Here is a 21,914-nt window from a genome sequence, read left to right as displayed (position 1 = left end):
ACACAATGGTCAGGCCAGAATTCAAACCCAAACTATCTAGCCTCTGAACCCTTGCTTATACTGCTTCATTGCAGTGTTTTTTTTTTTCATGAGAAACTGAAACTTGGTGTCTTTTGTGAGTATCTCCAGATTACTCCAAATTCCAGCTGTTTTTTTCTTCAAGCCTTGGTCTTTTCAAATTTATCCCATCCACAGCTACCACTGTGGTTTATGAAAACTGAAATCTATTTATGTCATTGTCTGCCCCATACCCATCAAAGTTTCTCCCTTCCCGTAGAGTAAGATCTCTGTTCTTACTAGTATAGCATCCAAGAACCTCTCTACACAGATGCCTTCTATCATGTCCCTCTTTACCCTCTTTCCACACTTATGTAGTAGCAATAGAGTCATTTATGGCTCCTCACACACACTCCAAGTTTTCTTGTTTCTGAGGCACATATGCTATTTTTTTTTTCTCTCTCTCTCTGGATGATTCCCTTCTACCTTACGTGAAAGCCTCATTCCTTCAGGAAAACACATTCTATTCCTATCTGGTTATCTTCTCTTAAACAAACTCCCCTGCATCCCACACACTTCACTGGGTGATGTGCTCTTCTCTGCACTATCAGAATGTCCCCTGGTATTTTATTTATGACCCTGAATTATAGTTGTAATATATTCACTTCCACTGGACTTTAATAGTTTCATGGAAGGCAGAACAGACCTCTCTGGTTTTGAATCCTATGTACACACTGGATAATAAAGAATGGAGATTAGTGCAGGAAGTTGGAAGAATGATGAGTAATTGAAACTATCCTTGAATGATTCTCCATTACCATTTCTTAGTTCAGGTGCTTTTTGTTTGAGTTACTGCTACTAAGAAAACTTAGGGAGTAAAAAGGGAGGCCCAGCAGTTCTGACTCTTCTGAGTCTAGTCTGAGGCCTGCAATTCCTGAGAGACCACCAAGCCTCTTTTGATTATTCAGCTCCTGAGAAATTTGCTGTAGACAGGACAGACCCGAAAAAGAGTGGCATGAAATGAATTCATGTTGAGTTTTCTGGTCCCCAAATAGGATCAGGGACTAGGAAACACATTCATCAGCCATTAAGTCTATGTTAATGAAAACTCTAAATTGCATGATGGCTTCTTCCAAAATATTTCAACTGAAAATGCCTGTGTCTTATTTCACATCATGATCGAGCACATAGCTGCCAAGTTGTAAATCTTGATACAACTGGCTTCTTGTTTCAATTCAAAACAGTCCAGTAAAGAACAAAACAACTACATTTTGTAAGATACATAGTTACTGCTCCATTTCTTTTTCCAATGAAGTCAGGGATGCCACTCTCCCTTTTTTGCAAACTAACACTGTTCATTTAGTTTGGGGTTGTAGCAAATCACTTATTCATGTGTCAGTTTTCTTAGGTGAAAATCTGCCTGTAATCAAACTATTTTGATAACTCAAAAATAAAGGACAGGAAAGGAATGTTTTAAAGTAAAAACCTGCTATTTTAGATTCTTTTCAGACGTTGAAGCCAAATCAGCTGACTTTAATTTCAATTTATTCATTCAACAAGCAAGTATTGAGTTCCTCCATTTATAATATTACTTTAAGATTTATTGAAAGGCTTGTTGCCAAAGAACTTGCCAAAGAATCTCCCAACCTTGTTGACATGAATAACTCCTGATTCATGATGAATAAAGAGAATTCTTAGAATTGAAGGGTTTACTCATCTTCCTTTTTGCCAATCAGAAAAAAAAAATAACTCTCCAGAGTGAAGTGAGGGGAATAGAACAAAAAAAGAATAGAACTAGAATGGGCAATAAAGACTACAGAGTCTCTGCTGTCCTCAAGACCTGAAGTATGATGTTTGGAACCCATGTCTCCCTGATCTCATGCCAAAGGTCTCATAGCAACAGAAGCCCAGCCTGTTGATTAAGCATTTTCATTGTTTGTTACTGTGAAATCCCAAGTGGGCAATGCAGTCAGAATCAGACATCAGCAGAATAAACAATGTAAGGATCTGGTTTTAAAGGAATTGATTTTTAATGTAATTGCTCTATTAGATTACCCTTCTCTTCCATTTCATGTTTGTGGAATAAGAAAAATTGTAAATCGTTTTCCAGGAGATCAAGTATTTCAAAACTATGAATATGGAAATGCAGTTTCACTCATATTCACTCACAATCTCTCTCTCTCTCTCTCTCTCTCTCTCTCTCTCTCTCTCTCTCACACACACACACACACACACACACACACACTATCTTAAATTAAGATACTACTACCATTCTCCACTGCCTTCAATTATGAATCCTTTTTCCTACATATAATTTCTCTAGTTAATTTTTTAAAGTTTTTTTTTCAGCTCTAAAGTAGGAATTATAATAATTCCTACTTTGTAAGACTGTTGTAAGAATTAATGAGGAAATATATGAATAGTACTTACAATGACATGGCCCATAGCAAGTCTTATTTAAGGGTTAGTTATTATTCAAAAGTTTTCAGGAGCTAGACATTACCTGAAACTTTTTCCCACATTTCAGATGACATGAAAGCAGGGGCTGTAGGAAATCAAACCAATCTTGCCAATAACTAAGAGGAGTACAAGTAGTATAAAAAAGAAGTTCTGCTCCATAAAAATATAATTATGTAGTGAGGTTAGAGTTGTCTATGTTGAACTTTCAATGTGCGTGGGGGGTATTTTGGGAATAGTCAAAATCTATTTGTATTACTTTTAAAATGAATATGTATACTCTTAGGATGATATTCTAAGGCCATATGTGACCTGGATTTAATTAGGCCAATCAGAGGCCTACAGAGAGCTGGAGGATGGGGAATGGATATGGAGCTGATATGGAGTAGAACAAGAATAAGGAAGAGGAATTGGAAAGAGTTAACCAGTTAGGGTGACCAGATGAAAGTGGAGCCAGACTCCTGGTACCTATGCTAACCTGAGAAATGAAGAGTTGTTGATATGGACCTATAGCCAACTGTCAGAACTTGTCTCAAAGAGGTGTGGTCAATCATTATGTTTACTTCAAAATGTACTGCATTTTAAAAAGTTTTTCAGTGAGCATGCTTGATTTTTTTAATAGTTTTTCTTAAAGAGTTTTCCCAAAACAACCAAACTCAGAAGACACCTGAAAGTAGCTGAGAAAGCTATTCCCTGGGCCACACACTGTAGCTTCTACCTCCATTCACGTTAAAAGTGGTGTCCACCCTAGACAAATTCCTTTAGGGGCTTGCCCATTCAGGGTGAGAAGCTCTGCCCTCACACAGCAGCACATTCTGACTCTTAGGCAATCTTCTCCACTATGGCACAAAATTTCGTGGAGCAAAATCTTAAGACCTTCATTAAGACCTTCATTCCCCATCATCTGTAGAATCTGAGCTGGCTGCTGTTCATTTGCCCCTCTAAGAGAAAAATTGAGAACAACTGTTTAATGGAAAGCACTTGAGACCTACAGGCAAAGAGATTTCAATATGAAAATTGTCTCCATCAATCCATTATTGGCTGGGTACTACTTAATCACTACGTGTTCCTATTTCCAAACTTATAAAATGGGGGTAAGAATATTACCCTACAAATTGTGAGGGTTGGAAATAAAATTGTAATTTCTTAGTTCAGAGTACAGTATGCAGAACCTCTTGTTCCTAGTAAATTGGGGATAATTTAACATGGCTGCCCATGTACTTAAAGGACATACACCAGTTAGAAGGGACGCCGACACAAGTAAGCCAACAATTATAGGAAAGTCCTGTGATATGGGTTAGGCTATAGAAATGTGGAGGGAGGGCACATACATCAAATTGGGAAGTGACAGGTTTTTCTAAGTGAAGCCATGTGTGAGCTGAATCCTGAGGGAAGCCCTTGCTAAGACACAAAGTGTAAGGAGTTACCCAATCCTTAGTAATCAATATAAGTGATGCACCAATGCAAGCTTTTTAAAAGTGTCATGGCAAAATGTAGTCTGCAGGTGGACCGCATGCTTTTGTGAAGTTTTGTTGGAACAAGGGCCATATTAAGGTGAAGTAAGTGAGGCAGGGTCATGGAAATGCACTGTCAGATCCTGTCTTATCATTTTTAAAAAGTTTATTTTTCAATATGGGTGAATCGTTTTTAATGGTTTTTATAGGCACATTGTAATTATATGTAAAAGTGGGATTCATTGTGACATAACCATATGTATACATAGCATGATTTTATCAATCTTGTTTCCCAGTCCCTTCCCTTTCCTTCCCTCACCTTCTCCTCTCTCTTCCTCTACTATATTGGTCTTCCTTCTATTTTTTTTAAAAATTCATGCATTATGATTATACATTAAAATGGGATTCATTAACATATATTGACATAGCATAATTTGGTCAATTTTTAGAACATTTTGTTTATCAAAGATTTTTGAATATTTTAAAAATTAGTGTATTCATATACTGTTTATCTTGATTGCTTGTTTTGGGGAGGCACCCCCTTAAATTTTGCACCTGAAGTGAGTGCTTCACTCTTGGTTAGCAAGGTGAAGAAGACCCAGAAGTTGGAGCAGACGTTCCAGAAAGGAAAAGCAGTGTTTGTGAAGGCTCATTGCATAATATGTAATGCTTTTTTATCATAAATGTGAGGATGATTCCAGAGGGCTACACAGAATGGTGCAGAAGGGAAAAATAGCAGGAAATGTGGTGAAAGGGGCAGCTTGAGGCCAGGTCTCAAAGAACTATACAAGCATAAAATAACTAAAATTCTGGAAATGCATCAACATTTTCATTAGAAGATAAGTGGGATAACATTTTTGTTTTAGAAAAATAATTCTAGAAAGAGTTGTGACTGGGGGATTTAAAAAATTACTGCAACCACAAGCTAGATATCATAGTGACATAAATTAAAGAGAAGAGAGGGGAAGCAGAAACAAAGCATCTGAACTAATGGAGGAAAAGCTCAATGAATAGTGAAAATGAGTAATCTAAAAATCTCCCTCCCACACACACACACACTGGAGGGATTATAGAGGAAGAAGAACAGGTCTGGGGAGGACAACGGTAAGTTTGGAAAACTAGAAGTGTTGTCATGGTGAGAGAGTCCAAAACTGTGTAGAAATACAGAAACTACAAGACAAGGCACCAAAGCCAATCTTTTTCCTTAAAGAAGTCAGTCTGGCCAATCAGGTCAAGTGAGACTTTGTAATGTGAATGTACAGGAGCCTATAACATTCCAAGTGTCTGTCTTGCCTGGAGCTCCCTTTGAAGAAACTTTGCCATTGTTGAGTCTCTATTTATGAAGTGCAAAACCTTAGAGAATATGACACTACTACTGTAGTCATGGCCAAATGTGCCAGGAGTTGGTGCCCAAACCCAAACCAGCCATGATACTCATGAGGCACAGTGGTACCAAACCCCAATCCTAAATGCCTTTGCGTGGGAAGGTGTTAAAATGCCCCTAGTCAGATCTGCTGGAATTGAATTGTATACAGAGAAAGCAGAAGAATTAATGGGATTAAGTGTTCTGAGGGAACAGAAAATGACTGGATTACTGGGGGAGCTGCTATATCTTGATCGGCAATGAGTCATCGTTTCAAGTCTTCCTGACACCTGCTGTATGTACCTTCTGGCCCCATCCCTGGGGCCCAGCCTAGCTCCACAGCTGCTAACATAGGTTTTGGTGCTTTCTCACTTGTCGGTAATCCTCACAAGCCCTCATGATTTCCTACAGCATGGGCAGGTCTCTTCTTTGCAACCTGAAACACCACAGGTAACACTAAGCACATTTCCTAACAAGCAAGTGGGAAGATGAAAGTCTAAGTCAAGCTCATCTCAGAAACAAAATCCAGTCATTGATGACATTCTCTGTGCCTCACTTTACTATTCTTCAAAGTGGGGATAATCATAGTACCTTCTATATAAGGTTGTTATAAAGAATATATGAAGTAATATGTATGTTGTCTTTAGAGCCAGAAACAAAATAAACATTATATACATGTCCATTAAGTATAAAGTAAGCTGTTTGCTTTTTCTTTTAAATTGACTTGTTTTGACCCATTCACTCTCTCAGAGGAATCTTGAGATTGACATTCTATAGCTTCAGACATAAATCAAGCTAAAGGTAACCAGTTGCTATATCTATACCTAGACTAGAAAATTGCTCTGTTTGGCATAGCGTTGGCCCTGAGAACCACTACATACATTTTAGGTTTGGTGGACCTAAAAAAATCTACAAGTTGTACCCACATTTTATTTTTGTTTTAAAGTCAATTGTAGGGAGATAAATATCATTCGAATCTGGTATAGTCCCTACCAAGAACATCAATCATAAATTAAAGAATATATTTCAAGGCAAAGAAACAACTACTGACATGTGTCTGTTATTTTTTTTAAACATAGGCCAATTTTGTGTTTGATACAAAGCATCTGCTTTGATTCTTTATCTAAGCTATATATTTCCTGATTAGAAATTAATTATATCATAAACTCATGCACAATTTATTTGCTATGATTTTTAATTGGCCAGCAATAAAGAGAAACATTCATTGAAAAGCTATTATAGTTTATCTGCTGTGCATATCCATTGTTACATGTATTTTTCTCATTTAATTTTCACTGCCCGTTTACAGGGTGAATATTCTTGTCCTTATTTTTTGATGAGAAAAAGAAGATAATGAGAACAAGGGTGAGAAAACAAAGCAAGCAAACAGGAAAGAAAGAGAAGAAGATACACTAGGATCTTTTCACTTCTCCTGGACTATTACAGCCAGTTCATATTAATAAATTAGAAAAACTTTGTGGGACACATTTTTATAAACAATGAGTTCCACATTAAAGGAGAAATAATTGAGATAATGCAGTGTTTGCCTTGAACTTTAGATTTATCATTTGATTCCAGACCCTTGTCTTCCACATATTTCCCAAGGAGAATTCACTCAGCCTAAGCATAGTTAAATGCTTGATTTGTAACATCTTTTCCTCCCACTGAACTCTCGAGTTCTTCCAAGAAGCACAGAATTGCTTAAGAGCAAAGATTTAGTACTTCATTTGAAGATGACTTAATCCTAACCGGTTGACTTAAGGTTAACAGATAGTCCTTGTGGGATATGTGCCTTCTTCAAAAGCACTCAAGGCTTTGGATAATGTTCTTATCCTGGAACAACCAAAAATTTTATTAAGCAACAAAAAAGGGGGAAAGGAAAAGTTATCTATATTTTAAACTCTTTTTAGCTATTCAGATTTCAATTGAGTTTATTCTGGTATTTTAAGAATCTAAGTGTGTCAATAGACAGATGCTGCTCCTTTACCTAGTACACTTTGTAAAAGAGTTTCAAAGCCTCTTAGTTCAACAAAGCAAAAATGGTAATAGGAAATATCCTAATCATTATCATCTCAACTCATCTTTCTTCTATGTTTGTTCTTTGGGTTAGCAAACCAGACCTAAATTATGGAAGACAAAAGGTAACAACTTACATTGGTAGTCAATTGTCTGTTAGAATTCTAGAAGGAAAAACTTGGGCTCAAGTCAGAATATATTCACTGTAATGCTTGAATAGCGTTCCTTGGTGCAGGGTCCAGCCTATTTCACCCTTTCTCCTCAGCACCTGTTTTCAAATTCTAACCAATAATTGGAGGCTAATAGCAGAGGGCTCCCAGAATCCCAGGTATACTCCACCCTGGAAGAACAAGAGTGTGTAGTAGGTCATTTGATAGCAGAATTGGTGCTGTGGAGTGAACTGCAGTCACCCAACCCAATGGATTATTGAATATGGCAAAATTTACTTGAGCTGGAAAAGCAAAACTACACAGATGTGGAACCATAAATTGGAACACTAAGAGATTTGACTTTTAACTTTAAGAAAAAAGCATTCATGGGGCTGGGCTTGTGGCTCAGTGGTAGAACGCTCGCCTAGCACACCACATAAAAATAAAGGCATTGTGTTGTGTCCATCTACACTTAAAAAATAAATATAAAAAAATGAAAAAAGCATTCATGTTATTCATCTCATGATATTCATGACACCCCACATGCAAGATTTGATGTTAATCTTCCTTCCTTCCTTCCTTCCTTCCTTTCTTTTTTTCTTTCATCTTTTCTGTTACCTAAATGCTTTGCCATTCAAATCTTCCTACACTATAAAGCTGTATCTCTTTCTGACTCTGGCAATGGCACATTCCAAGATTCTCATGACATTCAGATGCAGTGATTGTGTGCTTTGAAGATAAGTAGCAAATGATGTGGATAGTATTTCCTGGGACCCAAACTGTACTAATTCATTCATATTCTCTCTCTCTCTCTCTCTCTCTCTCTCTCTCTCTCTCTCTCTCTCTCTCTCTTTCTCATCTCTCTCTCTTACTGGTTGCCCTGAGGTGAGCCACTTTTTCCATCACACTCTTCTGCCATGATATTTCTGCCTTACCACAGGCCTAAAATCAATGGAGCCAGCTGACCATGGACTGAAACCTCTAAAACCATGAGACAAAATAAATCTTTCTTTCTTTGAGTCACATATTTCAGGCATTTTGTCACAGTGATGAAAAAACTAACACATTGTTACTGTAAGAACACAAAGAGGCTGGGAGTGTACCTCAGTGGTAGAGGGCTTACCTAGCATGTGTGAAGCCTTGGATTCAATTCCCACTACTGCAAAGAATATGGAAAGGAAGAAAGGAAAGACAGAAGGGAAGAAACAAGAGATAACAAGCATCATGTGCATATTTATTTGTTCTTTGGAATGCAGTTGCTCTCAGATGCTTTTGTCCCATGACATCATGACATGTGAGGGAGATTTCTTTGATGACCTCATACAATCTAATTCTAGTTAGCAATACAACCCTTTTCTTTTAGAAAGTAAAGCAATTACTCTTATCTGGGGAGGATAAAATAAGAGAAGAGCCACCAATTTTCTTCCTTAGGGATTCTGCGCTCTCATTTTTGGTTGTCGTTCTTCATTCCTAGAGCTCATGAATTTTCAAAACCGTCTTTGATTTCATTTCACACTTGACAAAACATATCCATCTTCTTCATATCTGCTACTCTCCAGCTGCATTCTATGTTTTTATTAGTAAAATCATTTTTAGAGTAATTTTAGGTTCACAGAAATTTGAGCAGAAAGTACAGAGAGTTTCCTAAACCCACTGTCTGTCCAATACCCACAATCTCCCCAACTATCAACATTATACACCAGAGCAGAATATTTCTTACAGTCAGTGAACCTACGTTAATTAACACAGTGTTATCAGCTGAAGTGCATAATTTACATTAGGGTTCACATTTATTCCATTTTCTCTCCTTTCTTGAAGTCTATCTACCTATTTAGACTTTCTGTGAAATAATATGAAATGTATATTGGTCTCTGTCCCCGTCCAAAGGCCCTTGAAATTTCCTGAGTAGTAGTTCCAGGATAATCTTTTATTCTAACAGTTGATATTTCACCTGATGCCTAACATAAAACTCCTTAGGAATTTCTTGGGTGATAGGAGCATCTATTGTTCTAATGAAGTGACTCTTGGTGGGCTTCTGGATAGGAGAGTTCATTAGAAAGACCAAGCCATGATAATAAGCTTAGAGCTTTCAGTCCCACCCCTTCTCCATTCTCTGGATAAAAAAGAGGTCTGGAAATGGAGTTAATAATTAGTCATACCTACCTCATAAAGCCTCCCTAAAATCTCTGACCTTTGAGGTTGGAGAGTTTCTGTTGGCAAAAGACATTCCTGTGCCGGAAGGGTGGTACATCCCGGGTCTATGGGGACGGAAGCTCTTGTGCTAGAGACCTCTACCAACCTTACTCTGTGTATCTTTTCATGTGGCTATTCATCTGAAGCCTTTATTATATAATTTATTAGTAAAATAATATATATATAAGTAAAATGTTTCCCTGAGTCCATGAACTTCTCTAACAAATTAATGAAACTCAAGGAAAGGATCAGGAGAATTCTGAATTTATAGCTGGCTAATCAGGAGTACAGGTAATAACTTCTTGAAATTGGCATCCAATGTGGGGGGGGGGGGCGGTATTCTTGTAGGACTGATCTGTTAACATATGGGATCTGACTCTAAACCAGGAAGATGGTGTTAGAATTAAATTGTCGAACACTCAGTTGGCGTCTGCTGGAGAACTACTTCGTGTGCTGGGGGAAAAAAAAAAAAAACAAAAAACCTCACATCTGCTGTCGGAAGTATACTGTTGAATGTGTGAGAACAGGAAAAACATACTGGGCTTTTCCCAAAGTTACTTCTCCCCTCCCCCCACTTTTCTAGTGGTTGCCCTAGAGTTTGTGACATACATCTACAAATAATTCAAGAACATATCCCAATAACACTATCCTACTTCACATGTAGTGAAAAGTTTATAATAACAAAATATTTTCAATTCCTCCTCCATCCCTTACATCACTGCTGTCATTCATTTCACACATACATGAACACAAACAGGCATACACATCCATCCATAGGTTTTGTATGTATTGCTAATATCTAAAACAAAATATCCGCTAAATCAATGAAGAATGAGAAAAGTAAAAGTTGTATTCTACCTTCACTTCATATTACTGATGCTCTTCCTTTCTTTGTGTAGATTGAAATTTCTGGCCTGTTTTCCCTTTCTGAAAAATTTATTTTAACATTTCCTGCAAGGCAGGTGTATTGACAAAAAGTCCCCTCAATATTTTTTAGTCTGAGAAAATTTTTATTTTTCCCCTTCTTTAGAAAACTTATTTCACAGTGCACAGTGTTCAAAGTTAGTGGGATTTTTTTCCCACCAATATGTTAAGTATTTGACTTTAGCTTCCTTTTTCTTACATAGTTTCCGAGGAAATGTAAAATGTAATTCTTATTTTTGCTCTTTTATTTTTTTAAGGTATTTATTCCCTTTTAACTTATTTTTTGGTTTGTTTGTTTTGTATTGTTTTTTGAGACAGGGTCTTGCTGTCTTTTGAGACAGGTGTTGCTCAGTCTGGCCTCAAACTCTTGGGCTCAAGTGATTTTCCTGCCTCAGCCTCCACAGGAGCTATGATTATAGAGACCCAACACTACCCCTGGTTCTTCCTGGCCCCTTTTAATATTTTTATCTTTGACTCTAAAGTTTGAATATGACAGATGTAGTTTTCTGTTTTTGACATTTATTTTTCTTAATGTGCTCTGAGCTTTGTGGATCTATAATTTAACATCTGATACTAATATGAAGATATTCTCTGCCATTATTGTTTCTGTTCCTTTCTCTTCTCCTTTTAATATCCCCATTATGTGTACCTTTTGTAGTTGTCTCACAGTTCTTTGATATTTTGTTCCGTTTTCTTTACTCATTCTTTTTTGCCTTTTCAGTTTTGGCAGGTTTTATTGTTATGTCTCAAACTCAGAGAGTCATTCATCATCTGTGACCCATCAAGGGCATTCTTCATTTCTATCATGGTGTTTTTGATCTCTAATATTTCTTTTTGATTTTTTCTTACATGTTCCCATCTCTCTGCTTGTAATATCTATCTGTTCTTGCACACTATTTACTTATTCCATTAAAACCTTTAGTATTATAGTCACAGCTTTAATTTTTTTTTTCTAGTCTGATAATTCCATTATTGCTGCCATATCTGACTCTGGTTCTGACACCTAATGATTCTTTCACACAGTGTTTTTTTTTTTTTTTTTTGCCTTTTTGTATGTCTTGTATTTTTTTGTTGAAAGATGCACATGATGTACTGAGTAAAAGCAGCTTCAGTAAATAGACCCTTTAGTCATGTAGTGGTAAAGTACACAGTGAAGGGAAGCATGCACAGTCCTGTGTTTAGGTCTCCATCTTTTGTTGAGTCTGTGCCCCAGACTGTGACCTTCACCAGAGCTTCTCAGTTTCTTTTCCTCTCTGAAGGTGGGACAGTGACTAGAACTTGCCGGAATTGTATATTTCCTGTATTTCCTCTTCTTCCAGTTTGGTAGGTTCTGATAAAAAACCAACAAATTAGCTCTAGTAAAACAGTCTCAACCCAAAGCAGATCTTGTTAAGAAGAACCAAACATTCTATCTATAATTCAAAATAGTTCCTTTTTCCTTCCCCCTGCTGAAAGTACAAGTGGCTTTTCTTTGATATTCACTGTGAAAGCTGGTAAAGCTTGTAAAACTCTCAGAAAGTGCTGAGAGCTCTCCTGTGACTGGGCACCCTGGACTCCGGAGTTTATAACTCTCTGACTTCTCAATATTGAGCCTCCAGCAATTCATCAATTATAGTTTAGGCATTTCTACCTTGATACTGATTTCCACAGAGGTTTCTGCTCATGAATTTCTACTCTGGTAAGTTGTGATTTCCCTATATCTGTCTGCTTCTCCAATTTGGGGGCAACAGTTATACATATATGCATAAGTACCATATGATGTCTTGATTTATATTTCAGTCTTTCTTTTTCTTTGTCCTTTGCCTGGACCCCTCTTGCTTCCTCTACATGCATTAGTGTCACTCTACCAACAACCCAGGTAACGTGAATAATTTAATATGCATCCTTCCATGATTTTTTTTCTTTCACAGACCTATATATCTGTTTATACATATATATTCAAAGTTATTTGACATGGTTTATTAGGAAGATCATATTATGTATGTTTTTCAGCATGTTACCTTCTTCCCCAACCAAATCTATTGAAAGTTAGTGTAATTCAGCCGAGATTAACTTATTCACTTAATGTCTGCATAATAGACAATAGGAGGATATACCTTTAGTATATACTAATATACAATATTAGTATATTACAATATTATACAATATTGTATTATACAATATACAATATTATACAATATTAGTATATTACAATATTAGTATATAATATATAATATTAGTATATAGTATATACTAATATACCTTTAGTATATTTAGTATATTTAGAAACCCTACTGTATTCTCAATATAAGTTCTCTAGACATTTCCATTAACATTGTCAAAAAGCTGTTGGTGTTATTATCCAGGATTTAAGAAAATGATCTGCTCAACATGCATCATTCCTGGAATCAGGAAACTTGGGTTTAGTCTTCACATTCACATGTTACACTTTCACAATTGTCAGTAAGCAAATTCTATAATTTCAAAACCTTATATATCTCAATAGGGAAAAGAAGGTAAGAAAAAAATGTGTAAAAATCCAAAATTAGCTGCTTCACAAATTGGCCAGATAATGAAACATAGTTTCCTTATGCAAAAGAAAAAAAAACCTTAATAAGGTAGAAAACAGCACTTTACTTATACTGCTACCACCCATCATCTAAGTAAGAGATCGTGGCAGGAAGAATTTTAAGAGGGCTCCAATATTATACTTATAGTTTATATACCCTGTAGAATTCTTTCCCCTTGAGTGGAGTGAAACTGTGAATATGATGAATTTCACTGCTATGATTGTGTTATATGATGCAGGTGAAGGCTCCACACCAGCTGATTTTGAGTTAATTAAAAGGGAAGATATCCTATGTAAGCCTCACTTAATAGGGTATCAGTCTAAAAAGGAGTCAGAGATTGGAAGAGAGAAAAATAATTTATTCTGCCAATTTTAGAGGAGAAAACAACCCGTATTGTGAAAGGGCACAGTGTTTGGTCCTGAGGATGGTCTCAGAACTGGGAGCAACCCTGGCTAGGAGCCAGCAAGGAAATGAGGACCTCAGCTCTACAGCTGCAAGGAACCACAACCAATGAGGAGCTTGAGGAGGACCCCAAGTCACAGATGAGATCACAGCCTGAACTGACATTGTGGTTTCCTCCTTGTGAGAAAGAATCCAGTGCCATGCCTGAATACTGAACCTACAGATGATAAATGAGCATTTTTTAAAACACCAAGTTTGTGGTAATTGATTATGCAACAACAGAAGACAAACACAGTGATCTTGAACAAGATATAAAGTCCAGTCTTTCCACTATAAAATGAGATAGTAAGCCCAAATTACTGGTTTTCTAGTTATAAAACACTTTATTTTTATGATTCTATCATAGATAAAAATCAAAGTTCTGTTTCTGTGATACTATCAGTTAACGAATTGATAGCACTTATTTAAGCATGTAGCACTAGGGAAGGACAACCTTCCTTTGGAACACGGTTTATTCACAACCTGCAATTTGAGGGTGTTATTAGAATGAATTGACAGATTATTTAAGATCTGGCACATATAGTTTGTATTATGTATGTTAAATTTTAAATTCCAGGCAGATATACAAAGAAAGGTTTGTGTTATGGGGTTGAATGGAATGGTTAGCTATTGAGCAAGGGTGTGAGGGAAGATAGTTTTTGAAAGTACAAATTAATGCAATAATCTATTTCTTCACATTGACCATGAGCAGCAATGGTTTTAAGGTAAATTGTTGGAAACTGACCTCTAATCAAATCAATGTGAAGCTGAGTTTGAATTTGTGGTAGTTGCATATACATCCTGTGTGAGGACTCCAAACAATAGAACTTGTTGCATAGGACCAGCACCTTTGGGGGTGCTTTTGCTGTATTTCACCCATTGGAGGATGTGGTTTGTAAAATGATGAAATTTTTAGCATGGCTTCTGCTCATCCTTTCAAAAGTAGATTAAGAATTTTAAGAGAACCCTATTAAAATAACAACTTGAAATGGTCTTGGACCACACACTTCTTAAAAAAAAAAAAGTGAATACACAGAATTCCACCTCAGAAAAAATATCTGTATTCATTTCCTATGGCTGACATAAAAAAATCCCAGAAATGGAATGACTTGAACAACAGAAATTCACTATCTCACAGTTCAGGAGGTTAGAAGTAGGAAATGAAGGTGAAGGCCATGCTACCCTCAGAGGCCATGGGGAGAACCTTCTTTGACTCTTCCAGCTTCTGGTGGCTGGAGCTTTTCTTAATGTTCCACTTCATTCCAGTCTCTATCTTGTCTTCACATCACCTTCTCCAAGGTATGTATTTCTCAGATTTCCTTCTATCTTTCTTCTATAATTGTATTTGCCATTAGATTTAGGGTCTTCCTGTATGACCCAAGATGATCCCATCTCAAGATCTGTAACTTAATTACATATGCATATTTTTTTTTTCCAAATAAAGTCCCATTCAAGGATTGCAGAGAATTGCACTTATCTTTTCAGGGCCTCCATTCAACTTGTCTCCTTTTATTATTGTCTCTCATGAGTTGAATCATTTTCCTCTTCTCCCCTGTGTTTTCTTATTTTGAAGTCCTAACCACTACTAGTACAGAATGTGATCTTATTTGTTGCAAATGTAACTAGTTAAATTAAGATAAGGTCATTTGACTGAGTCAATATAACTGGTATTCTTGTGAAAAGAAGAAATTTGGACACAGACGTAAAAACAGGAAAAAAGCCATGTGAAGAGAAGGCACAGACCAGGGTTCTGCTTCTACAAACCAGGGAGCACTAAAGATGGCCAGGAAATCAACAGAAATAAGTAAGAAGCATGAAACACATTCTCTCTCACAGTCCTCATAAGGAACCAACTCTGAACACCTTGATCTTAGACTTTCAGCCCTCCAGACCTGTGAGATAATAAATTTCTTTTGTGTAAGCCACCCATTTTATGTGGCTTACACTGAGACATATACATTTACAAATGTCATTTTAAATGGTGATACTCAACTTATAATAATGTTGCATTTTACCTATGAATAATTCATGGAAAGTAGGCTTTTATTTTCTACATTATATATAGCAATAACAAATATGTAACTCTGTCCATATGTCATTTCTCATTTTGTACATTTCCTTTGGATACTTCTAAGAAAGGGGAATCCTTCATCAAAAGGTCTAGAACAACAAAAAGAAAAATGTGTTGCTAAATTGCTTTCCAAAGAGTTCCAACAATTACCTTACATGTGCTATGTGATGAGTGATTTCTATGTTTTCTCACCAGCATTTGACAGTATCATTTCAAGGACTGTCATATGTTTTGAGGACACCTTCAGATTTACTCTTGGGGGACAGAGAAGCAATGATGAGTAGATTTATTTGGTCCTAACTTTTTCTCTCTCTTGCTTTCAGGCAGTCACCAGAGGGAAAGAGTCACAGTGTCTTTAAGTTACATTATTTAACAGTAGCAGAGAATTCAAGATCCTTGTGATTTTTTTTTTTTTAATGCATGAAGTTACTCGTTTCAATAATGCTAACCTTCATGAATCAAAATTTACTTAATTGAAAGCCAAGTGTTATAATGAGAATCAGAACAACTTATATGGCAATATTCTTTTGGTTTCTCTTAACACAGCATATTTATTTAGAGATTTACCTTACATATTGTCTAGGGAATTAATATGGGCGTTGGCCATTTTTCAGCACTTCCTGGTTGAGGGCAAGGGCTCCACTCTGGTGCTAGTCCTTCCCTCTACAAGTCTTTCTTGACAGCTCCAGCTTTTCTGCTTAGAATTTCACAATGACCATTTTTTTTAAAAAGCTATCAGGCTAATAATAATTTTTTAAAAAGCATTTTAAATCCGGAGAAGTGCTCCTGGACGCAGCTGGCCGGCTGCTGTTCCTGCAGCTCGCATTGTGATCCTTCCTAGTCTCCTACCCACATACCTATCCCACCCGCACCACAAGCAAGCAGAGCCTGATATCTGCTCTTCAAACCCAGAATATGAGTAAACCGTGCCTCCCGTCCTCCCCATCACCTCTCTACACTCCCGCCCCTGGATTTTTAAAAAGCTTGTCGGTCATTGCAGGGCGCCTCCGCAGCGTCTGGAGTAGGTACAAGAGCATCCTTCCACCGGGTGTGCGAAGAAGACAGGCTGGGGAAACTGGAATCTGTGGCTGCCTTCTCTGCTAAGGGGGTGGGGAATGGTTTGTCCTCCAAGCGTTCAGACCAGAACCACCCTCTCTTCTCTGCCTCCCTCCCTCCACCCCCCCGCCCCAATCTTTCTCTTTCAAGGCAAGAGAACTCCCCTTTTCCAGACCAGGAAGGGGCGCCTTTCCAGCTAACTTTCCCCTCACCCACCGAATAAAAAAACATGAGTGGTGGGGGGAAACCCATACAAAAACCCTGGAGTAATAGAGAGTGGATCGGCTTGGTGCTCAATGAATGGAGGCTGCGGGGCGGGCCTGCGTGCACAGCCGCCCTGCCCACGATGCTGTCGCCCGGAGGCCTGTAGGGCCCTCACGGCCCCTAGCCCTCCTCCCGCCCCGGGCAGAGGTTGCCGACGGCTCTGCGCCCAACGACGACAGGGAAGGTCGAGGGAGGGTGGTTTCCTCCCGCCCCACACCCAGTCTCCGAGCCGGATATATACAGTGTCACGTTTGGGAGCAGAAAGACCAGAGCAGTTTCCTTGTGGCTGGAGTACTTCCCGTAGCCTCCGGGAAGGACCGGGATTTAGCGGACCACTAGTTGAAACCCACCCCCGTGCTGGAGGAGCAGGTATTCCAGGGTCCCCTGCCCTTCCGCTCGCTGAGCCCACGCGCTCCGAAGGCAAAGACCGGGCTGGGGGTGGCCCTCCCCCGGGAGGGAGGGATCGGCTGGGTTAGCAGGGAGGGGCGGATCCCTGAGGGACCTCGAGGAGGGTGGGCATGAAGCCGGGTGGGAGGAGAGAGGCATTTGCAGTGGTTCTGACCCCTAAAGCGGCCCCCAGCCGCACCCCAGTCGCCACTCGCCTGTAGGCACGTTTGGCTTTGGCAGAGCGCGCCAAGGTAGGGTGCGCAGGGGGTGAAACCGCGGTGAGCCTGGGAGGGGCAGAAAAGGTTAATGTGGAGGACCTCGCTCTGGTGGCTAGGGACCAGGGAGAGAGGCGTCGGAATGGGTCCCACGTAGGCCTCCTTGGCCCCTGGCGCTATTCCTGGAGAGAGCGCGCAAATTCTGGGGCCACGTGTCGAGCGGCGCCTGCAGCGGGTCCCCTCCAGCCCCGGGACAGCCTGGGCGTGCTGTCCCGGCCCGAAGCGCGTCCTCGATCGCCCCTGGCCCCACCCCTCGCTGTGCACGTTCGGACCCTCCCACTCAGGACTAGCCAGGGTAGCCCATCCGAGGCTGAAAAGCACCCGGGCAGTAAAGTGAGGTTGGAAGTTTTTGACCTCTTCCTGTGTTTGAGGCAGCGCGGGGAGAGCAAGAGAACAGGTTCCTGAAGACTCCAACTGAAGTAGATGGCTTTCTAGAAAGCTGCTCGCTCGCAGCGAGTAAGAGTACCCGCGGGACAATTGGGGTCAATTAGATAAAATTCCTGTCCAGCCTTATTCTAGAAATTATAGGAATGTGCCTTTCCTGACAATATCTTTACTTTGTCACTTCTCCTGGCAAGTAGGATTATGAACATTTTTTTTTCCTGCCATGTATGAGTTACCTAGTGTGAGCATCCAAGGTTATTGCTGAATCTGCAAGACTTTGGCAACTAGTTCTTTCATGTGCATGAAAGAGGACATAATGGGAATAGCAAAGTGACTGAAAACTCAAGTGGATGGTGTTTTTCTGCTGGTTAGATGCTGTGTCCAGAGAAGTTTGACACTGTGCAAATGGAAATTTGAGAATTACCCTGTGGTTTCCATTACCCTTCTCTATATTTCCATTTACATGAGTTGGAGATTTGACTCAGGTGCATATTTAGTACAAAAGCCATAAAGTAGGACAAAGGAACTAAATAAAAACGTAAGCCAGGCTGTCAAAGTGTAAGAGTGACATCTTAACAAACTTCTAGGGATATTTGTATGTGGAATTTCTAGAGATGGCCAAGAAGTTTTAACTGGCAAAGAGTCAAGTGTCCTGACATTTTACTTGTAGTGTTTCTAATAATTCAGGTCTTTCCCATTGCTTTTTAAAAATTTACCTTTATTTATTTATTTATTTTCATGTGGTGCTGAGGATCGAATCCAGTACCTCACATATGCTAGGCAAAGGCTCTACAACTGAGCCACAACTCCAGCCCCAGTCTTTCCCCATTTTTTGAGGACATCTTCTGCACTTGTTTTGTCAACAGATTCCTACCTTACTCTGATTTCTAATATTTGGTTCTAATAAATCACCATGATTTGGTAAGTCTTATCATCACTGGAAAAAATTAATGTGATAATCTACTTTCCCTTAAAGGAAGCTAAACATAACCCAGCCTCAGAAGAAGATGAAGAAACTTTCTTTAAGGGCTGAAAAATAAATAGTTCATCTGTGGGTATCACTGAGATATATCAAGAATATGGTCATCTGAACCATCCCATCTCTCCATTGCCTTTCTGAAGATGCCTTCTTGAGTGTAACATCTAGTCAGCCTTAAAATTGCTTGTTTTTTGTATTAACTCTCAAGTGTTCACAAAAATTCACTTACTCACAAATACGTTCTCATGGAGGATCATACCTAGAACCGCCACACGCTTGTACCTGCCAATACATTCTGACGTTGTAGTCTCTGTAGGATCATACATCATTCTTGAAGAAATGGTCTTAATGCCTACTTTCATTAACAGACCTCTTTTGAGTATGGGTTAAAATGGAATATAAAAAACAAACATGTGCACATTAACACAGAATTCTGCTTACACTTTGAGGAGTTCACAACCTTGTAACGTTCAAACGCCCCCATTCTAGACATCCAGGGACTCCAGGCAAGACCAGCTGTGTGGAAGGACATATTTAATCAATAAAGGGCACCTGTTCCTTATCAAATTGTCTAGTTTCGTGGAACCCTACACTTAAGAGGGCAATCTGTTTAATATTTTGCTGCCACTGTCTGCTACCTTATTTTTCAAACAAGGGGCTCTAAATTTTCACTTTGCACTGGGTCCTGCATATTATGCCATGAACCCAGGCTGACAATCTCATTCCAGAACTTACCAAATAACAACATCGTCTTACAGAAGTTCCATTTTTAAGGTGACTTCACCACCACAACCTGGAATTTAACCTCTGCTTGCTTAGATATGCTCAGGCATGTCATTAAGCTTGTCTTTATCTCAGTTTCCCCACTGACAAAATAAAGACAACAGATGATACTCTATTCTATTTATCTTAGAGGTGGTTGTGTTATCTTAGGTAAAAAGAAAATAATTATAAAAATGTTTACTGGTGTCAAATAATTTCATGCTAACAAAGATGGCATTATTACAGGCTTACCCTTTCTACTCCATTTTTTCAGAAGTAGCTTTAGGAAGATAGGTTAAGTACCTTATAAAGGTTTTGGAGTACAGTGTACCAGAAATCATTCTTAATTTATGTTACAAGATACACAGGCTCATGTTCTGGGACTATCACTAATTCTTTTCATAACCTTTAATAAGTCACAAATTTTCTGTGTCAGAGCTATCAATTATAAGATGGTAATAATATTAGCTATTCAGTATTCCACACAGGATTGTTTTAAAGACTAATAGAAATTACACACACACACACACACACACACACACACACATACATGCATTTCAAAGCATTTATAACCCTATATTTTGGTAAAAATAAAATAAAACAAAGTATCTAAGTAGTATTCAGTATTTTAAATATTCCTAATATTATTATTTGTACAAGATTGGAACAGGCAACTGAAGGTAAACAATAACTTCTTGGATCCCAAAGACAATTCCTGAATTAAATTAATGTTTGCATCTAAATCATCCACAAATTAAACAATGAGAAAGTGAGTCAATAATTGAAATTTTCTTTAGGAGGTAGTTCTCCATGCTTCATTTAATTCTAAAAGTCCAACACATTCAAAATCTTGATCAAGACACCATCGTAAATATTCTAGGACATATTTAATCAATAAAGGGCACCTGTTCCTTACCAAATTGTCCTTATCTCTGTATCTCTGGTGCCTGCTAAGGAGGAACCAAGAAAACTCAGGTCAGTCCACTGTGTCCACTCTTCTCCGTTGAGTCCTTCTCTGTGATGTCAGAAATTTTCTGTATGCCACCTTTCCTTTCCAGCATGATGGCAGTGCAGTCAGAACTCTTGAAGAAAACACAGTAGAAGGAAATGGATCAAACTCCCATCACAAGATCTCATAATAGAGGCAACTAAGAGTGGTGGATGACAATGACTTCTTTCATGCACCCACTCTAGGCAGGGGCATGCATTGTACATTAGGACAGTACTTACCAGGTCCTGCATACAATAAACCTTTGACATCATTAGCAAGACAAAATAGGCAAATATAAGGTATTAATTAACAATAGCAAATAAAGTATTGCAGGGAAAGAGAACATTAGGCACCAAATGTGTGGTGCAGAAAATAAAAGCAATGGATTTCCCAGAAGAGAATGAAATAAACCGAAATTCTGAGAAAGGCCTAAATTGAAAGGTATAAGACATGACTGTTAAAGTTCTGGTCCTCACAGAGATGAACAAATTATGAAACTTGTGGTTGATAAGTTTGTAAAAAAGAGGAAGTCAGATGGAGCTAGAGTTGCAGGTAAGGAGAAGTCAGGACCTAGAACTAATAGAAATCCCTCCCAGCTGCCTTCATGCATGTCATACATTTTTATTAAAGCCATTCTGTGACCAGACACCATGGCAGTTTCCCACATTTAGTGTGGAAAACAAAGCAGATGTTAAGTTCCCTTTTGGAATTTACAGACATTTACAAAATAAATGTATAGTAACAAATTGTGGGAAGTAGTATGGAGAAGAATGGAGTGCTAGGAGAGAAAACTGGTATTGATCAGCACTCTGGGAAGGATTCTTTGACAAAGAAATATTAGAAAGGAGCATAGGAGTTGACTCAAGAGACACAGAGAGAGAGAAAGAGATGCATCTGGGCAGAGGAAACTGCAGATGGGGAGGCCCAAGGGAGAAAAAAAGGCTGAAAGTGTTCAGGGTACAAAGACAGCACATGTGGCTGGAGTGTGTGAGTTGGTATCTGAGCTGCTGCATGAGAGTGTGGGGAGGTGGGGAGGATGTGGATCCCACTCAACTCCACAGGTCTTCATCAAGTTTTTGACTTTCATCTTAGAGTTAAGCCTTGAAGACTTTTAAGCCAGAGACTGTCCTAAATGATATTTTAAGGAAGTCTATTTGGAGTCAGTAAGGAGAATGGACTGGAGGGCAAAAGGCTCAGACGTA

The 21,914-nt window shown here is 38.6% G+C and overlaps 1 protein-coding gene across 2 annotated transcripts in view; it reads left to right on the top strand.

The window, feature by feature from the left end:
* The first annotated feature begins 17,086 nt into the window (after window positions 1-17,086).
* Far2 (fatty acyl-CoA reductase 2) overlaps window positions 17,087-21,914 on the top strand; it is a 138,419-nt gene continuing 133,591 nt past the window's right edge. For both annotated transcript variants that reach the window (XM_027934093.2, XM_071610021.1), the window contains exon 1: window positions 17,087-17,303. The gene's annotated coding sequence lies outside the window, so the exon portion shown is untranslated. The remainder of the gene's footprint in view (window positions 17,304-21,914) is intronic.

Source organism: Marmota flaviventris, chromosome 3 (genome assembly GCF_047511675.1).
Source record: "Marmota flaviventris isolate mMarFla1 chromosome 3, mMarFla1.hap1, whole genome shotgun sequence".
Lineage (NCBI taxonomy): Eukaryota > Metazoa > Chordata > Mammalia > Rodentia > Sciuridae > Marmota > Marmota flaviventris.
The sequence above is the reverse complement of the archived record's forward strand: the minus strand, read 5'-3'. Positions and strand labels throughout refer to the sequence as shown.